A 22,523-nucleotide genomic window follows, 5' to 3' on the forward strand; every position below is an offset into this window, starting at 1 on the left:
CGTGTGTTAAGAAGCGTCGACCATTCGATTCATGTGTGTATTCATATTGTATACTGTAGACTCAGCAGTATTTGGCTTGTAATGCGGCAACTACGTATCTCAGCCCCTAGACAACGAAACCAGCCAAAACTTTTAATATTTCAACTTCCAATCGCAGGATACGTGGTTCAGGACCACCACCACACCACCATCACCAAACATCATTTTTATTATTTGAAAGCCCGCAACTTGCATTCGGGAGGACGACGGTTTAAACCCACATCCAGTCATCCTTATTTAGGTTTTCTTTGATTTCCCTAAATCGCTTCAGGCAAATTCCTGGAAGGTTCCTTTGAAAGGGCATGGCTGACTTCCTTCCATAATCCGATAAAAGCGATGACGTCGCTGTTTGGTCCCTTCTCCATACAAACCATCCAATCAACCCACCCTTTGTTTTACGGCTTCTGTTTATTTTGTTTTACATACACTGTTTACTGCACGATACATCGTAGTTACATGTTCACCATTGACATTGTTGTAACAGCAACTACGAACAGCAGTAGCAGCCTCACCTGCAAATGTCAAAGCAGTTCGAGGCACGTACACATCAGCAGCAGCCTCAACACGAGAATTATCAAGTCCTCAGCAGCCTCATTAGCATCAGCATCAACTCCATCAACCGACCACGCACTGTCTCACAACTCAGTCATAATTTTGTCAAATGAACAGCCGGTTTCCTCTACCCCGTTCATTTCTAGCATTTATTATTACTGTCACGCCCGTGCGATGTCGCTTGATATCTAATCCGTGCGTGCTGGCCATTCTGGTCGGTTCGTTCTCCTCACGCGCTCAGTGTTACACCGGCTCTCCCCTGTGTATGTTCCGGCTACATGACTCCTAGGTCTCATATCCTACTGTAGGAAAGCAGCCTACTCACGCCTTATAAAATTCACATCAGTCTTTCCATTGTGTGCCAGCCTAGTCCGCTGTAACTAGCTCTGACGTCATAAATGTTGTGCAATACTTTAAAAATCAAGTAAATAACCTGAAACGTTTCTAGCATGTCACGAGTAATACTAAATCAATATGTGTTGAATATCAGTTCAATAACTTTAACCATTTTCGAAATTTGGACGTTTTTCTGTAAAAATCATTGGCGCAACAGAAAAGAGCTAGAAACTTAAAAATTTATATTTAGATTCCCTTTGCATAATAATTTAGTAGAAACAGTATTCTGGATCTCACAAATTAAAATTTTAGTTGAAATTCATGATTTTCTGGTTTTTGTCTTAAAAATTATGGAAGCGAGATAGATTAAGTGGGCGAATAAATAAAGTTAGGGTGTTTAAATTTAAGTAGAAGGGAGATCCGCTGTAATCATAAAGATGTGAGAAGTTTCAACTGAATAACTATAAAACTATAGCGATAGTGTATCTATAAAGGGCAAGTTCAGAGCTCGTCTACTGCGTGTAGTGTAATTAAATTAATTCTCTCGCCCAAAATATTTGACTTAGCCACGTCAGACTTTTATTATGATTACTTACATGTGTGCTGATTGCACATTTAAATTGAGAGCTTCATTGGCCATCAGCAAAGGAAGCAATGATTTATTCGATAACTTGAAGTGGTGCATTACTAGCCCAGCGGCTAGTCCGGAGAGCGGATTTGATCAGGCGTTCCCTTAGCCGTCCGCACCGCGGCTTTATATATAAGAACGCTGCGTGAGAAAAAAAGGCCCCAGTTCTCTCCAGACGCTGATTAGCGCACCACCTGTGCTGGGAGTCGCGTCGCGTCGATATCAATGCTATAAACAGCCTCGGATGCCGTAATAAGTTACTCGGGATACGCGTAACAATGAAATCGTTTTCGAGTGAAGTGTTAATTCTGGGATGACTTTAATGATCTATCTTCAGTTTGCGTATGTCGTATTTTCACGTGCCGCCGTGCGACAGACATTCCACCATTATTTAGCGTGGCGTTTGATGAACATTATCATCAAATTATGGCGAGCATTCACTTAAACATTTAATCTGAACAGTTATAGTTGCATCAGCGCATTAGACTCTAAACTGCTCTGGTGGTTGGATTATGTGGATTCTTTTTGGTCTGTGACTTTCAGAATACAGTGAACATTTTAGAGAGAATGGTTTTTGATTATGAATCCCAGACAATCTCCTAATTCCTCAGAGCTATAAGCTGTAGCTATAAATGTATTTCTCAGATGAAGTGGGCACTAGGAATTCTAATTACAGGCTTCACGTTTTGTTAATCACTTTCTGGTTGCCAATATTGTAGTTAGAGAGCCAGTGTTGAGAACGGCAAACAACAGCATAAACAATAGGAACATTTTAATGACAAATATTTCCACCCACCGTCCCACATATGGTGCATCGGCCGGGAATGCATCTTTTCTACATTACATTCTACATTTATTAACAATTATTCCACCCACCGCCCCACACAACTAAGTTAATTAACATCGCCCTTCTTCCATTTAAGAAGGTCCTTTGGTTGGTCTGTTTCTCTATATCTTTTTTTTATCAACCGTTCTATATTGGGTATTAGTGCTCTATTTGTACTTTAGGCTCCCTCTTTTGTGGTGGTTTTTATCTGATCTGTTTTTCTACCTGCAAACCACCGTGTGCCTTTGCCACGCAGTTTATTTCTCATTACTAGAAGGGCATTCTGTTAGCAAAAAGGTGAATGGCCTTTCAGATCATGATGCACAAATTTTAACTCTAAAAGATTTTTGTGCTGCAACACGTGTTCAGTATAGTCATCAGCTGTTTAGGAAAGCTGATCCAGTTGCTGTAGAGACCTTTGTAAACCTTATCATGGAACAAGAGTGGCAAGATGTTTATAGTGCTGATACAGTAGACGATAAATATAATGCTTTTCTCAAGACTTTTCTCGTGCTCTTTGAAAGTTGCTTTCCGTTAGAACGTTCAAAACAGGGTACTAGCACAAACAGGCAGCCTGGGTGGCTGACTAGAGGTATAAGAATATCTTGTAGAACAAAGAGACAATTATATCAAAGCGTTAGACACAGTCAAAATCTAAATGCAGCAGCCCATTACAACCAGTATTGTAAGGTGCTTAAAAATGTTATTAGGAAGGCAAAAAGTATGTGGTATGCAGATAGAATAGCTAAGTCTCAGGATAAAATTAAAACCATATGGTCAGTCGTAAAGGAAGTGGATGGTCTGCAGAGACAGATCGAGGATATAGAATCAGCGCGTAGTGGGAATGTCCGTGTTACTAATAAGTCGCATATATGTACAATATTTAATAATCACTTTCTGAATATAGCAGGTGAACTAAATAGAAACCTAGTCCCAACAGGGAATCATATAGCGCTCTTAGAAAAAAGTGTTCCGAGACTGTTACCTGAAATGCTCCTCCATGATACTGACAAGAGGGAGATTGAGTTAATAATTAAATCACTAAAGACCAAGAACTCTCATGGATATGACGGGGTATCTAGCACAATACTGAAGTATTGTTCAATATATGTTAGCCCAGTACTTAGGCGTATCTGTAACTTTTCCTTTAAGAGTGGTCGGTTTCCTGACCGATTAAAGTACTCGGTAGTGAAGCCACTTTATAAAAACGGAGACAGGGACAATGTTGACAATTATAGACCTATTTCTATGCCATCGGTGTTTGTTAAAGTTATCGAGAAGGTTGTATATACAAGGTTACTGGAGCATTTAAATTCACATAATTTGCTGTCAAATGTTCAGTTTGGTTTTAGAAATGGTTTAACAACTGAAAATGCTATATTCTCTTTTCTCTGTGAGGTTTTGGACGGATTAAATAAAAGGTTGCGAACGCTAGGTGTTTTCTTTGATTTAACGAAGGCTTTTGACTGTGTTGACCACAAAATATTACTGCAGAAGTTGGACCATTATGGAGTAAGGGGAGTAGCTTACAATTGGTTCGCCTCTTACTTTAAGAACAAAAAGCAGAAGGTAATTCTCCGCAATATTGAGAGTGGTGGTGATGTTCAGTCCCAATGCGGCACTGTTAAGTGGGGCGTTCCCCAAGGGTCGGTGCTGGGGCCACTGCTGTTTCTTATTTATATAAATGATATGCCTTCTAGTATTACAGGTGATTCAAAAATATTTCTGTTTGCTGATGACACCAGCTTGATAGTGAAGGATCTTGTGTGTAATATTGAAACAGTATCAAATAACTTAGTTCATGAAATAAGTTCGTGGCTTGTGGAAAATAATTTGATGCTAAATCACAGTAAGACTCAGTTTTTATGGTTTCTAACTCACAGTTCAACAAGAACCGATATTTTGATCAGACAGAATGGGCATATTATAAGCGAGACGGAACAGCTCAAGTTCCTAGGCGTTCGGATAGATAGTAAGCTGTTGTGGAAAGTCCATGTTCAGGATCTTGTTCAGAAACTAAATGCTGCTTTATTTACCATTGGAACAGTATCTGAAATAAGTGACACTTCAACACAAAAAGTAGTCTACTTCGCATATTTTCATACGCTTATGTCGAATGGTATTATTTTTTGGGGTAATTCTCCTACTTCAAAAAGGGTACTTTTGGCTCAAAAACGGGCTGTTCGAGCTATATGTGGCGTAAGTTTGAGAACCTCTTGTCGACCCCTATTCAACAGTCTGGGAATTCTGACATTGCCCTCACAGTATATATTTTTTTAATGTCGCTTGTTGTTAGCAATATTAGCCTATTCCCAAGAGTTAGCAACTTTCACTCAGTTAATACTAGGCAGAAATCCAAACTGCATGTGGAATGCACTTCCTTGACTCTTGTGCAGAAAGGAGTCCAGTATTCTGCTGCATCCATTTTCAATAAGCTACCACAAGGACTCAAAAATCTTAGCAGTAGCCCAAGCTCTTTTAAGTCTAAACTGAATAGTTTCCTCATGGCTCACTCCTTCTATTCTGTCGAGGAGCTCCTGGAAGAGCTAAAAAATTAAGCAAATTCCAGTGTTACATTGTTGATTTTCTTTATTTAAATTTACGACTTGTCACCTGAATCTGTTTTTTTATATTTCATTTTATCTGTTTCTAATATCGTGTTATAATTTCACGTATTGACTCGTTCCATGACCATGGAGACTTCTCCTTGATTTGGTCCCACGGAACAATAAATAAATAAATATATTAACTATGTTGCTCTCCCAAAAGAGAGTTTATCTAACTATATTCCCGGTGCATTAGTCACATTTATTTTAGTTCGACATTTTCAGACACTGAATTTTAGATTCTATGAATTCTCTTTACTTTTTTTTTATCTTAGGGTCCCTTGCTATTAGGAGTAGTCGGAAATATAGTCCTGCAAATTATATTACCTGACTACCTTTTCTCCGACGGATGTTTTATGTTTACTCAAAATGTTGGGTCGTCCATTTAACCCTGGTCTAGAATTTACATACATCAAGAAAAGTTTTGCATCACCTCGGTTCCGAGAGCTCCGGATCCTTACAGAAAATTGGAACAGTGATCAACATAAACAACGTTTCCGCCCTTTTTATTGCTCATGAAAACCACACACTGCATTTTGTACCACCATAGAGCGAGACCTTCAGAAGTGGTGGTCCAGATTCCTGTACACACTGGTACCTATAAAACCTAGTAGCACGTTCTCTAGCATTGATGCTTGTCTGTATTAGTCGTGGCGTACTATCCACAAGTTCGTCAAGGCACTGTTGGTCCAGATTGTCCCACTCCTCAACGACGATTCGGCGTAGATCCCTCAGAGTTGTTGTTGGGTCACGTTGTCCATAAACAGCCCTTTTCAATCTATCCCAGGCACTTTCGATACGGTTCATGCCTGGAGAACATGCTGGCCATTCTAGTCGAGCGATGTCGCTATCCTGAAGGAAGTCATTCACAAGATGTCCACGATGGGGGCGCGAATTGTCGTCCATGAAGACGAATGCCTCGCCAATTGCTGCCGATATGGTTGCACTATCGGTCGGAGGACGGCATTCACATGTCGTACAGTAGACCCTTTACGGCGCCTTCCATGACCACCAGCGGCGTACGTCGGCCCCACATAACGTCACCCCAAAACAGCAGGGAACCTCCAACTTGCTGCACTCGCTGCACAGTGAGTGCGCTGCATGGTGTCGTGGTTGCAAAGATGGACATCGCCATGGACGTCGGGAGTGAAGTTGCGCATCATGCAGCCTATTGCGCACAGTTTTAGTCGTAACACGACGTCCTGTGACTGCGCGAAAAGCAATGTTCAACATGGTGCCGATGCTGTCAGGATTCCTCCGAGCTATAATCCGTAGGTTGCGGTCATCCAGTGCAGTAGCAGCCCTTGGGAGGCCTCAATGAGGCATGTCATCGACAGTTCCTGTCTCTGTATCTCCTCCATGTCCGAACAACATCGCTTTGGTTCACTCCGAGACGCCTGCACCCTTCCCTTTTTGAGAGCCCTTCCTGAGACAAAGTAACAATGCGAACGCGACCGAACAGCGGTATTGACCATCTAGGCACAGTTGAACTACAGACAACACGAGCCGGGTACCTCCTTCCTGATGGAATTACTGGAACTGATCAGCTGTCGGACACCTCCGTCTAATAGCCGCTGCCCATGCATCGTTGTTGATGTTTGGGCGGGTTTAGTGACACCTCTGAACAGTCAAAGGGACTGTGTCTGTGATACGATATCCACAGTCAATGTCTATCTTCAGGAGTTCTGCGAACCGGGGTGATGCAAAACTTTTTGATGTGTGTATATGAATTGATTCTGAGTACTCTTATCCATTATTTACTACACCCTTGTTTTAACTTGGTGTGCAAACAATATTGTTTATTCTCTTTCTTCCCTAATTTCTGTACTCAAGATATATACTTTAGTATGCTACTATAAAGTGAGAAATCTATCGTTTCATACGACAGCTGTTGCTGTTCTTCATTTGTGAAGATTAATGTGCACAGCTGTGACTTCCCAGACTATAAAGTCTTTTGTCTTTGGCGTAAGTCTAGTCATCAGCTTTTTGAGGTTACAAACAGGTACGAGTGAACGGCGAAACTTTGCGATGTGTCTGTCGGCTGCAAGGACCGTGTTGTGCCGCCCCCGCTAAGTTGGACGCACAGGCGGCCGTACAATATTCCCAGCGTTCACCAGTAGATGGCAGCAGTATTGAACACTCAACTCAGCGGACGACAAAGCTGACAAGGGAATGTCACCATTGCACCCCTCTCAGATTAAGTGGTAAGATACCCCAGTGGACAGCCGGTCAAAAACTGAACACGCATCAAGCATGGAAACAGGAAGAAGGTGTACTGAACTGTGAAAAAAAAGTAAAATAGAGAGTCAACGACCCAAGAACAAGAAGTGTAATACAGGGCACAATGAAATAATGGCGTCGTGGTCGAGACGTCACGGTGTTGGCCTGCCACACAAGGCTCCATTGCGTCAATTTTCGTTTTCCTGCTATTAGCTATATTCAAATTTGCGTCTGTGTCATGGTGTAACGTCCGTTTGCAACAGCGCGATGTAAGGAAGAGACCACAGTTGATACTGCATAACTACCCTGTTAGCAGCCGAAAGGAACTGGCTTTCGAATGGGAACCGCAAATGTTTAATGACGAGGCGATAATCAACGGAATCGTCCACCAGAAAACACGTCTGGTGTGTCATACACGGCATTAGTGACACTACGTGTGTGGTATGATGGGAATAACTGGTACAATGGGAAGTACCGCCTGCCATGCACCTCACAGTGGTTAGCAGAGTATAGATGTAGATGTAGATGTACCCCTGGTAAGTGAGTGAGATATGCCTCCTTGCCCGATTCAGGTGTTCGAGTGAATGTGAATGTAATCACTCCCAAGCAAGTGATAAAAACATAATAGTTTGTCGCATAAGCTGCAACAATGAAAGCAAAAGTTTCACAATCACACAGTTTTCTGCGTGCTCTGTCAAAATATATGTTTTTAACGTTTGTTAAGTTGCGATCCGGTTTGTAAGTTTTGGCTCTTGAATTCTTTTGTTGTAACGTGATTCACACACATTTATTTGCTATTTCCATTTCTGTGGGACGTCTATGTGGTATCTCGCCTGCTCTCACTATTCATCAAGTTTACTTGCGAAGGTGACGTGTTCTTATCACATGACTCATATTCTATAACAAATGCATAGTATGACAACTGCCAAGACTACAAAAAGAGAGCAAACATTTCAATGACGAGACACACAGTTCATAATGTTTTTTTAAGAAAAGAAAATAAAGATAAATAGAGCGATGGAGTTTGGAACACGGATCGTCCACTTGACGAGTCCAACGTAGCGACCACTTAACCAGGACTCTGCTGCTGTTTACTGTCGCACATTGTTGTACTTCTTAGCCTTGACCGTTCACTGTTTGTACTTTGCCTTTTTTTTTATAGAGTTCTCTACACCATCTTCCTGTTTTCATACTTGATCTGAGTCCAGTTTTTGACTGGCTATCCTGGGGCCATCTTATCAGTAAATCGGACAGGGGCGCGATGGGGAGTTTGCCTTGTGAGTCTCTTTCACTGGTGGACACTGCAGTATGAGAAATACTAGCACTGTGGGAGTGGTTCAGGAACGGGGTCTGGAATAAGCCAGGTGCACTGGGCAGATGGCCGCCGGGGCGGAAGCGAGGGGCTGCCGTACCTGTTAAATAGATACAGTGCTGTAAGAGCCGATCCAAGACAGCTGCATAATATTCTAACGAACATTTACAAAGAGAAAAATAAGACGACTGTGTGCGTGAAAATAGTAGCTTGTAAGTTATTCATTATCAAAGTTTTTGCAAATGAAATGAAGTTTAAAAATTAATACCCTCCCAACGCCTTCTGCTGTTCGGACAACCTATGTGATTATGGACGGAGCTTGTGGATCTGTATCTGAATATACAACTAGAATCTTTGTAAATATTATGTTTTAAAATATACGCCAAGATATGTAATCCGAGCTGTAAACAACAAATTTCCCACATTATAAATAAAATCGATACAAGTAGCGGCGGAATAGTACAGAACGGTATTTCTATACAATTACAAACTTAAAGCAGCATAACTTCACAAACCAAGTTTCAAACTGGGAAAATTTTAATTATTGGGAAAACTGATAAACACAGCAAAAACTAAACACAGTATCGGAGAACATAAAGTTTTTATCTAATCTCATGTGCTGTACATGTGTTTAGTATAAGACAAATAATTGCTTGAATGTATGGAAAAAACTGTTTTAAAAACTTCCTATCAAATTAGAACTATGTGCCGGACCGGGACTCCAACTCAGGACCTTTGTCTTTAACGGGCAAGTTCTCTGTCGACTGAGCTACTGAAGCACGACTCACGACACGTCCTCACCGCTGTACTTCCACCAGCACTTCCTCTCGTACCTTCCAAACTTCACAGAAGCCCTCCTCCGAACCTTGCAGGACTAGGATTTCTGGAAGGAAGGATATTGCGGAGACATGGCTTAGCCACAGCCTGGGGGATGTTTCCAGAATGAAACTTCCACTCTACAGCGGAGTGTGCGCTGATATGAAACACCCTGGCAGATTAAAAGTGTGTGTCGAACCGAGACTCGAACTCGGAACCTTTGTCTTTCGCCGGCAATGCTCATCGCCCAGGCTGTGGTTAAGCCGTTGTCTCCGCAATATCCTTTCTTCCAGGAGTGCTGGTTCTGCAAGGTTCGCAGAAGAGCTTCTGGGAAGTTTGGAAGTTAGGAGACGAGGTAGTGGCGGAAGTAAAGCTCTGAGGACAGGTCGTGAGTCGTGCTTGGGTAGGTAAGTTGGTAGAGCACTTGCCCGCGAAAGACAAAGGTCGCGAGTTCGAGTCTCGGTCCGGCACACAGTTTTAATGTTCCAGGAAGTTTCATACCAGCGCACACTCCGCTTCAGAGTGAAAATTTCATTCTAAAAACAATTTACTTTGTAGGGTGAACAGTACGGCCAAAGTTCCCAGAGGGCGCTTTTGAGAGTTAAGGAAGACTTTCACTGGCTTCAACCTATGACGTAGTGAGGCGACCACAACTCTCTCTCTGCCGTCCCTGGCTGGTGCTGAGCCGGCCCGCTGTGGTGCTGACGACACGGGTGTCAAGGACCGGCAAACCGTAGAGGCAACGGCCACAGTCGCCAGCAGCGCACCACCTCCCTCAGTGTCGCGCCTCGCTCTGCCAGTATCGCCGCGACGGCAAGCGGAAACAGCTGCGCGTGGTCTACGGTTCGCCGTCCTCTGGCAGGGCTCAGATGGTGGCCGGCCCAGCGGCGCCGAGTCCCGCTGGGAACTCGGCGTCAGAGGCGGCAGCAGGCTTCGGACAGCAAGTCGGTGGGGCTGTGACAGCAGACGCAGCCCAGTCTCCAACCCACGGCTGCTGCAGTGGGTGCCCACAGTAGCTCAGGAGTCGTGATGGCGCTGCTAGCTTCCGCGACTACAAATGATCCCTGCCTCAATATCCAGACTTACTTACACGCCTCTGGCGCACATCTACCTGGCTAAAATCCGACACCTAGTTGTGTAGCCTAAACAAGACACCTGCCCTGGAGTGGTGACCATCGCCATGGTGGCTACACAGTTACCGTTGTGCTTTACGGTTGGCTGCTGCACTCACCTATCCTGGCTTCGTAATCCACGACTGTGTCCGTTATTGTGACTCACACGTCACCACACTGGCAGCTGCCGGCTTGCGGCCATTAATGCAACGTTCCACGGCGGTTTCCACAGTACTTCTCACTATTTTTGCTGAAGACTTGTAATTTTATTCAAAGATTCGGTACGACACTACTAGTTAGCATATCACGGTTTGAATTCCGGGAGGGTCGCTCGACAGAAAACACTATCAAAACACTCATCAAATAGTAAAGCCCTTAAATAATAAAATATTGGCCAGCCGGTGTGGCCGAGCGGTTCTAGGCGCTTCAGTTTGGAACCGTGCTACCGTTACGGTCGCAGGTTCGAATCCTGCCTCGGGCATGGATGTGTGTGATGTCCTTAGGTTAGTTAGGTTCAAGTAGTTCTAAGTTCTACGGGACTGATGACCTCAGATGTTAAGTCCCATAGTGCTCAGAGCCACTTGAATCATTTTTGAATAAAATATTGCCAGTTGGTATTTTTTATGATCTTTCAAAGGCATTTGATAGTGTGGGTCATGTCACTCCATTAGAAAAGTTCAAGTTTAACGGAACTGACACCTTTTAAGCACAGCTGGCTCATACTTAACAAGCAGAATGCAAAGAATTTTGCTGAATTATCCAAACATGTCACAAGGGTAGAAAATTTTAGTGACGGGGAAAAACCATAAAGGGAGTCTAGCAGGGTTCAGTTTTACGTCCACTGCAATTCGTTATGTCTGTAATTGAACTTCCGCTTAACATTCCATGAACAAAATTGATGCTTTTTGCTGACGATACTGGTGTTATAACAAATCCCATTAGAGAGTGGCAGAATACATGATAAACGATATTTTCCAAACAATTATAAAGTGGTTTTCAGAAAGTGGAAAGTGGCCTCTCCCTAAATTTGGAAGAAACACACTACATTCAGTTCTGTACAACAGGTAGTCATGCCAACAATTGTAACACATCAGCAGCAGGCCATAAATGAGGTAGAATCCTCCAAATTTTTGGGTGTATGTATTGAGAAGACCTGAGCCGAAACAAGGCCCCCGGAGTAGACAACATTCCATTGGAACTACTGACGGCCTTGGGAGAGCCAGTCCTGACAAAACTCTACCATCTGGTGAGCAAGATGTATGAAACAGGCGAAATACCCTCACACTTCAAGAAGAATATAATAATTCCAATCCCAAAGAAAGCAGGTGTTGACAGATGTGAAAATTACCGAACAATCAGTTTAATAAGCCACAGCTGCAAAATACTAACACGAATTCTTTACAGACGAATGGAAAAACTAGTAGAAGCCGACCTCGGGCAAGATCAGTTTGGATTCCGTAGAAATACTGGAACACGTGAGGCAATACTGACCTCACGACTTATCTTAGAAGAAAGATTATGGAAAGACAAACCTACGTTTCTAGCATTTGTAGACTTAGAGAAAACTTTTGACAATGTTGACTGGAATACTCTCTTTCAAATTATAAAGGTGGCAGGCGTAAAATACAGGGAGCGAAAGGCTATTTACAATTTGTACAGAAACCAGTTGGCAGTTATAAGAGTCGATGGACATGAAAGGGAAGCAGTGGTTGGGAAGGGAGTAAGACAGGGTTTAGCCTCTCCCCGATGCTATTCAATCTGTATATTGAGCAAGCAGTAAAGGAAATAAAAGAAAAATTCGGAGTAGGTATTAAAATCCATGGAGAAGAAATAAATACTTTGAGGTTCGCCGATGACATTGTAATTCTGTCAGACACAGCAAAGGACTTGGAAGAGCAGTTGAACGGAATGGATGGTGTCTTGAAGGGAGGATATAAGATGAACATCAACAAAAGCAAAACGAGGATAATGGAATGTAGTCGAATTAAGTCGGGTTATGTTGAGGGTATTAGATTAGGAAATGAGACACTTAAAGTAGTAAAGGAGTTTTGCTACTTGGGGAGCAAAATAACTGATGATGGTCGAAGTAGAGAGGATATAAAATATAGACTGGCAATGGCAAGGAAAGCCTTTCTGAAGAAGAGAAATTTGTTAACATCGAGTATAGATTTAAGTGTCAGGAAGTCATTTGTGAAAGTATTTGTATGGAGTGTAGCCATGTATGGAAGTGAAACATGGACGATAAATAGTTTGGACAAGAAGAGAATAGAAGCTTTCGAAATGTGGTGCTACAGAAGAATGCTGAAGATTAGATGGGTAGACCACATAACTAATGAGGAAGTATTGAATAGGATTGGGGAGAAGTTTGTGGCACAACTTGACCAGAAGAAGGGATCGGTTGGTAGGACATGTTCTGAGGCATCAAGGGATCATCAATTTTGTATTGGAGGGCAGCGTGGAAGGTAAAAATCGTAGGGGGAGACCAAGAGATGAATACACTAAGCAGATTCAGAAGGATGTAGGTTGCAGTAGGTACTGGGATATGAAGAAGCTTGCACAGGATAGAGTAGCATGGAGAGCTGCATCAAACCAGTCTCAGGACTGAAGACCACAACAACAACAACAACATGTATGAACAATAATACTGAGGTTCTCAGGCAATTAACTTCAGCTACATTTGCTGTTCGTGCAATTGCTAACCTTTGAAACAAATGAATCAGCCCCCGACCAGTGGCGACTGCTGTGTAAGAGCACAAAAGCATGTGAACACCCTTAACTTTCGACGCCTTGCGGGTTTATTGGATATTTTTCTTTGAATACTCTTAAACATAACATACATGCTGCAACCTGAAAGATACGGCACTTGAATGTACAGCACTACTTCTCATCTAGACTCCGTGAGACTTGGCCTCAGGGTCGCGAGAACACCTCTAGTTCTGCACGTTTTACGGAGCTTTTGCGCACGCGGAACTCGCGTGACGTAATTGACTTACGAGCCAAATATATGCGGATTTGATAAACAACGTGCACGATTCACGATGTGCACAGCTAGGCCTCGCCACTCGACTAGAACTTTACGTCAGTGCCATCAGATGGTAGCACACTACGGCAGACTTTCATCTCTGTGCGCTCGGCATAAATGATAGCACACTCCTGGGATATGCTATTTCACTCACTATACACTGCAGTAAAATTAGATCGGATGTCAGAATACGTTGAAGTTGTATTGACAGTTGACCTATTTTGTGGGCCTCTGAATGAGTTATAGTATATTATGTTAAGAATTTTATCATACAATAATCTATTTGAGGTGCTGAGAATCATAAGGGCCTAAAGAACATCACAGTGGACTGTGAGAATGTAGTATTTATTCATGCTTCTGAAATCTGTTGATCTCATCATGAGTCAGGTTCATCTGTGCTGTAGTCCCACACTGTATATATGAAATTCACGGAAAGCTGAAGCACTGGTTTCTCTGATATTCACTTAACTGTGGGATCGACGGCGGAATGCGTTAGGCTCTTATGGATCTCAGGGCTCATTCATACTTCGTCAAGTGACAAGGTGAGTTTAATCATTTCCACAAAAGGCATATCGTGTTTGAAGTTGGTTGCTTACTGTGCAGGAATCTGCCTTTATGTGCAGTGCAAACATGAGTTACGTTGCATCTATTTAAAGGCTGACAGAAAATAAAGCTGTGAGGACGGGTCATGAGTCGTGTTTTGGTACCTCAGTCGGTAGAGCACTTGCCCGCGAAAGGTAAAGGTCTCGAGTTCGAGTCTCGGTCTGGTACACAGCTTTAATCTGCCAGGAAGTCTCACATCAGTGCACAATCCACTACAAAGTAAAAATCTCATTCTGGGAATAGTAAAGCTGCAAAAGAAATAGGGCCTCCGAGGACAGGTCCTTTGACTGAGAGAGAGACAAAATCAAATAAGCGTGACTACAAGAGAACATTTAATAAGGAAGTGTACAGTTAGCACAAGTTGTTGTGTGGGTACATCTGATTTTTTAGCCAGGAAGTAAATTCGTGAACTAATACATCTGTTAGGGATCTCGTACATTTGTACACAAAAATAGAAAAGCGCGGAAACCCCTACTTACACAAAAATGCGAAATGGAAAACTGCGAAACCTTACACATTATTTCCTTATTACGCTAAACTATAGTTAATTATGTACAAAAGAACAAAATTCCCCAAGAACAATTCTTTCTTTTGTCACCTAAGTTATGCATCTTCTTCTCCTTATTATTACTGTTGTTATTGTTATTGACAGTGGATGTAGTTGTAGAAACTTGTTGATATGCATGTTATACATCAGATGCTATTAATTTCACACGCTCAGATTATCCTGGATCTAGAAGTTTGTGAAAACCCAAAATGTATACTGACGAGGCGCCACTGCCCCTGACATATTTCGTATATTTCCGCTCAGTAATGTCTTGTAGAATAATTTCCTGGGACAACTCACCACTCATTAAAGACACATAACGTGTATCCACAGGACATGTGGCCTGGAATTGAAAGTGTCATAATGATCTCTCCATTGGCACAAGATTCCGGAATAGCCCTCTATTCGTATCACCAGGAGAGGACTGCCAAGAGGAAGGTGACCACGAGAAAAATATTGAATAATCAACGAAAGAATAACGTTCTACGAGGCAGGGCGTGGAATGTCAGAAGCTTGAACATGGTAGGAAAGCTAGAAAATCTGAAACGCTCGATGTAGATATAGTAGCGCGAAGGAACTCAAGGGTTTCTGGTCAAATGACTGTAGGACAATATGAACAGCAGCAGCAGAAAACAGGAGTAGGATTCGTTATGAATAGGAAGGTGGAAAGAGTATGTGAAGGGAGATGAAAAGCTAATAGTCATGGGGGACTGGAATGCAGTTGTAGGGAAAGGTGTAGAAGAAAAGGTTAGAGGAGAATATGGGCTTGGGACAAGGAATGAGAGAGGACAAAAGCTAATTGAGTTCTGCAGTAAATTTCAGCACGTAATAGCGAATACTCTGTTCAGGAATCACAAGAGGTGGACGTGTACTTGGAAAAGGCCCAGTCATGCGGAACGATTTCTGTTAGATTACAGAGATTCAGAAATGAGATACTGGATTTTAAGGCGTACATAGGAGCAGATATGGACTCAGATCACAATTTAGTAATGATGAAGAGCATGCTGAAGTTTAAGACATTAGTCAGGAAGAATCACCACGTAAAGAAGTGGGATACAAGTACTATGGGATGACGACATATGCTTGAAGTTCTCTAAAGTTATAGATACAGCAATAAGGAATACCTTAGTAGGCAGTACAGTTCAAGAGGAATGGGCATCTCTGAAAGGGTAATCACAGAAGTTTGCGAGAGAAACATAGGTAGGAAGAAGATAAGTGCGAATAAACCATGAATAACAAAAGAAATACTTCAATTGGTCGATGCGAGAAGAACGTACAAAAATGTTCAGGAAAATTCAGGAATACAGAAATAAAAGTCACTGCGGAATGAAATAAATAGGAAGTATAGGGAAGCTAAGAAGAAATGGCTGCATGAAAAACGCGAAGAAATCGGGAAATAAATAATTGTCGGAAGGGCTGACTCAGCATCTAGGAAAGTCAAAACAATCTTCGGTGAAATTGAAAGCATGTATGGTAACATTAAGAGTGCAACGGGAATTCCAGTGTTACACGCAGAAGAGAGCGATTAGGTGGAAAGAGTACACCAAAGGCCTCTATGAAGGGGAAGGTTTGTCTGATGTGAAAGAAGAAACAGGAATCTATTTAGAAGAGGTAGGGAATCCAGTATTAAAATTTAAGAGAGTTTTGGAGAACTTAAGATCAAATAAGGCAGAAGGGATGGATAACATTCTACGAGAATTCCTACAATCATTGGGAGAAGTGGCAATAAAACGACTACTCACGTTGGTGTGTAGAGTATATGAGTCTGGCGACATACCTTCTGACTTTCGGAAAAATATCATCGACACAATTTCGAAGGCTGCAAGAGCTGACAAGTGCGAGAACTGTGGCACAGTCAGCTTAACAGCTCATGCATCAAAAGCTACTGACAAGGATGATATATAGAAGAATGCAAAGGAAAATTGAGGATGTGTTACATGACTACCAGTTTGGCTATAGGAAAGGTAAAGGCACGAGAGAGGCAGTTCTGACGTTGCTGTTGCTAATGGGAGCAAGACTAATGAAAAATCAAGACACGTTCATAGGATTTGTCGACCTGGAGAAACTGTTCGACAATGTAAAATGGTGCAAGATGTGCAAAATTCTGAAAAAGATAGGGGTAAGCCGTTGGGAGGGGAGAGACGGGTAATATACTGCTGCGCCACGAATAAGTCCGTGCGTGAATTTGGGGAATTCTTGTGAATTTCGTGCAGCTATGTCTGGAAGGCTGTAGTTAAGGGACCGATTGGCCCATCGGATTGTAGGTGCGGCCGATGCTCATATTTTGCAAAGGAGTCTGAGAGGCATTTTTACGACACAGCTCGCAGGCTAGAAGGCACGGCGTGGCCGGCACTGTTCAGAGTCGGACAGGACACCGACGTGCTGTGGAGAACCCATACGTTGCATTTACAACAGCGCTTAGTGATCTGTGTATAGGGGCCGAAGCGAGCTGACGAAAGCTGACGTTGTAACTATCAAAGACAACTCCACTTGTCCCCTCCAGATGAACTATGCCAGAGGCGTGGGGAAAAGATGCATAGCTATGCGAGCCCGGAGGAGCAAAGACGGTAGGCGTGTCGCTAAATTTTGGAAATTTGTGGTAAGGTCTTATGGGACCAAACTACTGAGGTCATCGGTCCTTAAGCCTACACACTACTTAATCTAACTTACACTATGGACAACACACACACCCATGGCCGAGGGAGGACGCTAAACTCCGAAGGGGAGGGGGGGGGGGGGGGTGGAAGATCCGCACGGACCGTAACAAGGCACCCTTGACCGCGAGGCTAACCCGCGTCGTGTCGCTATTCTGTCTAGAACCGCAGATAATGATGATTGTTTAGGCTGCAGGCCAACCATGACAACCTTTTTGTGATGGATATCGGCGGCCAACCGGCCCGGTGAAGCTACCTCCAACTTCCGCTGCACGGACGCGCCATCGCTGTGGTGGGCCGGCGCCGCACCTTGGAGCTACACCAGCGCGAGGAGCGAGACCACCGCTCTCTGGGTGGCGCCGTCCGTCCGACTGCAAGATGCCTCCCGCAGGATCGGGGGTGGGGCCGGGGCGCGAACTCGCACCCTCCCGGCTGCAGAACTGCCTGCGCCACTGAACGAGCCGGCCGCTGTGGCTGAGCGGTTCTAGGCGCTTCAGGAACCGTGCTGCTGCTACGGTCGCAGGTTAGAATCCTGCCTCGGACATGCATATGTGTGGTGTATATAGGTTGGTTAGGTTTAAGTAGTTCTAAGTTCTAGGGGACTGATGACCTCGGGCGTTAAGTCCCATAGTGTTCAGAGCCATTTGAACCATTTTTGGCAATGAACGAGCTATCCTGGGCGAACAGCCGGAGCTACTGAATCTCACTACAACGACTGCGGTCGGGTGCTTCCCTTCGGCGCTCTGCGTGGGGTCCACGAGTCGCGCTGGAGGGAGCAGTCAGCCGTGCTACGGGCCGCGGGCACAGTGAACGCACGCGGCGGCCACCTAGCCGTGACGTGTGGGATCGGTACGTCCGCAAGGCTGCGCAACCAGACGCCGACGCTGCAGATTACGGCAGTGGCACGGTGCGCGGCGCCATCAGCAGAAGGCCCGTTGTGTACCTTCGATGTGGTAAAGTCAATGGCACACTTGCCTGTGTTCCTCTGTACGCATCGGCGTGAGTCACTCCTCTCTCCCAAACCATACCTCTCTGTCGTTCTGACATATTGCAACCCCTGATCTCTAGGGGTTGTGACAATACAACATGTACAAGAGGCTAGAGAGCATAATAAGAGTGGACTACCAAGAACGAAGTGCTCGGATTAAAAAGGGTTAAGACAAGGATGTAGTCTTTCACCTCTGAAACGCCCCACTAAACCCGAAGGACAGGACAGGTAGTTTAAGTTGTGGAAAGGGGCCAAAATAAGCGGCTGTCAGTTACACTCGAACATACCACCTTTTTTTTATCAAACGTTACAAGAGTCAACAATTTTTTTTTAAACACAGCTTTAGTTTTAGAACTTAATTAGCGGTTGAATGAGCCGTACGGTCTCATGCCTTAAGGGCAAGACCACTTTAATTTAAAAATGGATGAAAGCCAATAACTTAAAGCTCAACCAAAATCAGGAAATTTAAAAGGCAAAGCCTTAGCTTAACACAGTTCCTTAATTAAGCTGCAGTCCCGAAAGAATCTGACACTTTAAGAGCAAACAACATAAATTCAAAATCGGCTGCAGGCCCCAACAATCTGACACTTTAAGAGCAAAACAACTTAAATTCAAAATCGGCTGAAGGCCCAACACTTTAGACTCAACAACATTAATTTTAAAAATTCCAAAGGCTTTTCGTAAAACAGTTCTTAAGTTAGGCTGAAGGCCAAAACCATCTGACGCCTTAAGAGCAAAACAACCTTAATCTAAAAATCGGCTAGAAGCCATACAAGTACAAACAACAGGTCGGATCCAGAAAAGGCAGTACACCCAAGGGCGCTCAGAAGTTGCGAGGATCAGCCTGAAATTCAAACACTAACGCTTGCTTAGGTGAGACAGGCAGTCGGGCCAACCATTGTCGATCCGACGACAACGCAACCGACAGACAGTCAACGGACCCACAAACAAGCTAACCTCCAATTCACGCGACCAGCACATACCAGGGAATTCAATGGAACAAAGTGGAAGGTATTGGCGCCCACAACCAATTATACATTGAGCTGTCAAACTACACACCGTGCTGGACAGCGACCACACCATGAGGAAAATACACTGCATGAATTTACGTCAACGGCCGGGGCAGGTAACCGGAACGTTAACGGCCACAAGGCAGAAGATTCCTCTGGTGCACTTCAGTTCAAATAACCAAGCACAGTTAAACTCCACTGGAGGATGGCTAAAATTTGCCACCTTGAAAACACACATTGTTGCTGGCGGGAATGTCGCAACAGCCGACAACGAACACCAAACGACACAATGTGAACAGTCGTGACTTGCTGGTAGATGAAGTAAAAATTCAACTTTCATCTCCAGGATCGGTGAGCCACGAGCCACATAGCAATGGGAACAGCACCCCACACTCCGACACCACATAGAGACAACCAGCGGGCCCGGCCAAACTACACGCCGCGGAGACTTCCTCGCTGCTCCACGCCAACCGACCGACTGCGCAGCCCCGGAAACGGCGAATGGACCAAGTATACGTCGGCCGATGAGACGACCAACCGAACGACCAACCAATGGTCGTCCCGCTCCAATCTCCCTCCATCAGACAGTTCAGTTCATGTGTGTCGCCAGCGGTCGGCGAGCACTGGCTGTCGGCGCCTCACCGGCGCTCCGTCCCCGACTTCCCTGCTGCTGCGCCCCGACTGCACTTTCAGACACACGACGACCCGGGAATACTATCGGTCGCTCCAGAGGTGGTACGACAGTGCACTTATTGATACGCTCTGCTGCTGCCGCTCACGGGCAAATAAGGCAGGAAGTTAGTGACGCCAGTAAAAGAGGCGGTAATACCTCAATAGAAGATGACAAACTATAAATGGGATATACTCGAGCCGTTCACGGCTCAGAACCTACTAATCAATGTGTACATCAAAGAAGCAATGAGGGAAATAAAAGAAAGGTACAGAAGTGGAATTAAAATTCAAGGTTTTTTGTTTACTCGATCGGCATTTACAGGTTGAAATATTAAACTAGGACATTACAGCATCAAAATGACACATTCAGCATTACTTAATTTTCATAATAAAAAATAAAAAATTTTATAGAACATGACTTATTCTTTTAAGCCATTCAGTGGCATTGTCCGTGAGGTTTTGTATATCCTCCAGTTCACCATTAAAACCAGTTTTCTGTTCTTTACTGTGCTTCTGCTCCATAAACTTTTCCATTCATTTTCTGGGTCGAAGGAAAACACCTCTTCACCTGTTTGCCATAGAGGTGACCTTGATCTCAGGCGGTTTTTTGGTGTCAGGTACTGGTATATGGGAAGGCTTGTGTCTGCCAGTATTTTGCTATATTCTCTTGGTAGCAGCTGAGTTCTTCTGATTTCAGGTGGTGCTGTGTTAGCATGAGTAGCCAATCTATAGGTGTACGTCTAAGTGCTCCCGATATTAATTTCATTGTTTCTCTTAGCTGGATACGATTTTTGATATATGCACACTTCTGGCCCATACAGGTGCACAATACACGGCCACGCTGTATACCAGCAAAGTTTGTATCACCTCCCCGGTGGTGCTCCCTGGGCAACGCTGCGTCATGACTCGGTGGCGAAGAATCTACACAGAAACGGCGACCGAACGCACGAGTGCCTCCAAGCAAAGGCGAAAGAGGAGAGCCCGCCCCGGTGGGAACAAGCGGGACATTAAGAGATTATATATGCCAGCTCAGTATATAACGATATACGAAAACGAAAGAAGAAATCCAGGAAAAAATCTTAGAAAGTGAAGGAGTAAATGTAGTGTTTTTACAAGAATCCCATCTGACGGAGGAAACGATTTCGAAACTTAAAATCCCTGGTTTTACTTTGGTTGAATTAAAGGGACATGACAAACACGGCCTACCAACACCGCTCCAACAAAATCTTGCAGTAAATGTGAATGTAGACCTAGAAGAACTGGGACATGCCATAGGAATCAAAGTGAAAATTCAAGGTGAAAGGATATCAGTGATACGATTCGCTGGTGAGACTGTTATCCTGAGTGAAACTGAAGAAGAATTACGTGATCTACTGAATGAACAGTCTAATGAGTACAGAATATGGATTGAGAGTAAATCGAAGAAAGACGAAAGTACTGAGAAGTGTCAGAAATGAGAACGTAGAGAAACTTCATATTCGAATTGATGGTCACGAAGTAAACGAAATTAAGGAATTTTACTATCTACGCAAAAAAACATGCAATGACGGACGGAGCAAGGAGGACATCAAAAGCAGACTAGCACTGGCAAAAAGGGCATTCCTGGCCAAGAGAAATCTACTAGTATCAAACATAGACCTTAATTTGAGGAAGAAATTCCTGATAATGCACGTTTGGACCACAGCATTGTATGATAGTGAAACATGAATTGTGGGAAAACCGGAGCAGAAGAGAATCATAGCATTTGAGATGTAGTGCTACAGACGGATGATGGAAATTAGACGGACTGATAAGGTAAGGAATGAGGAGGTTCTGCGCAGAATCGGAGAGGGAAGGAATATGTGGGAAATAATGACAAGGATGATAGGACATGTGTTAAGACATCAGGAAATGACTTACATGGTACCTAGAGGGAGTTATAGAGCCAAAAACCTGTAGATGAGGACAGAGGTTCAATTACATCCACCTAATAATTGAGGACGTAGGTTTCAAGTGCATACTAAGATGAAGAGCTTGGCAGACGAGACGAATTGGTGGCGGGCCGCATCAGACGAGCCAGAAGACTGATGACTGAAAAAAAAATAGAATAATATGTAGTATTCTCTTACGGACATCATGTAGGTACCTCTTTAAGGAGCTAGGCACTTTAAACGCGACGTCACAATACACATATCCGCTAATGAGATTAGTCATAAATAATACATCACAATTTTAGAAGAAGTGTTGTCCATAGGTACAACACTAGAGGGAAACATGAACATTGTTGCTCATTATTAAAGCTGTGCGTGGCTCAGAAAGGATCTCAATATGCAGAACAAACTTTTTGTGAAACTAAATATTTTTTTAAACGAAGTTTCAAGAGAAGGACAAAAAAAATGTGCTCATTAATGGTAATATTGATCATGTATAAATACCTTGTGCATTGACTCGTTCTGTAACATTTCGATAAGAGGAGCGTCCAAATTATCTATCGATCTAACCAAAATGTATACGAATTCTTTCAATGGTAGTGCGGTGGCTTAAACAGGCGGCGGCGATGTTGTCTGGAGTCAGTGTTCCTCCAGGGCTAGGAGAGAATAG

This window comes from Schistocerca piceifrons, chromosome 4, assembly GCF_021461385.2.
Source record: "Schistocerca piceifrons isolate TAMUIC-IGC-003096 chromosome 4, iqSchPice1.1, whole genome shotgun sequence".
Lineage (NCBI taxonomy): Eukaryota > Metazoa > Arthropoda > Insecta > Orthoptera > Acrididae > Schistocerca > Schistocerca piceifrons.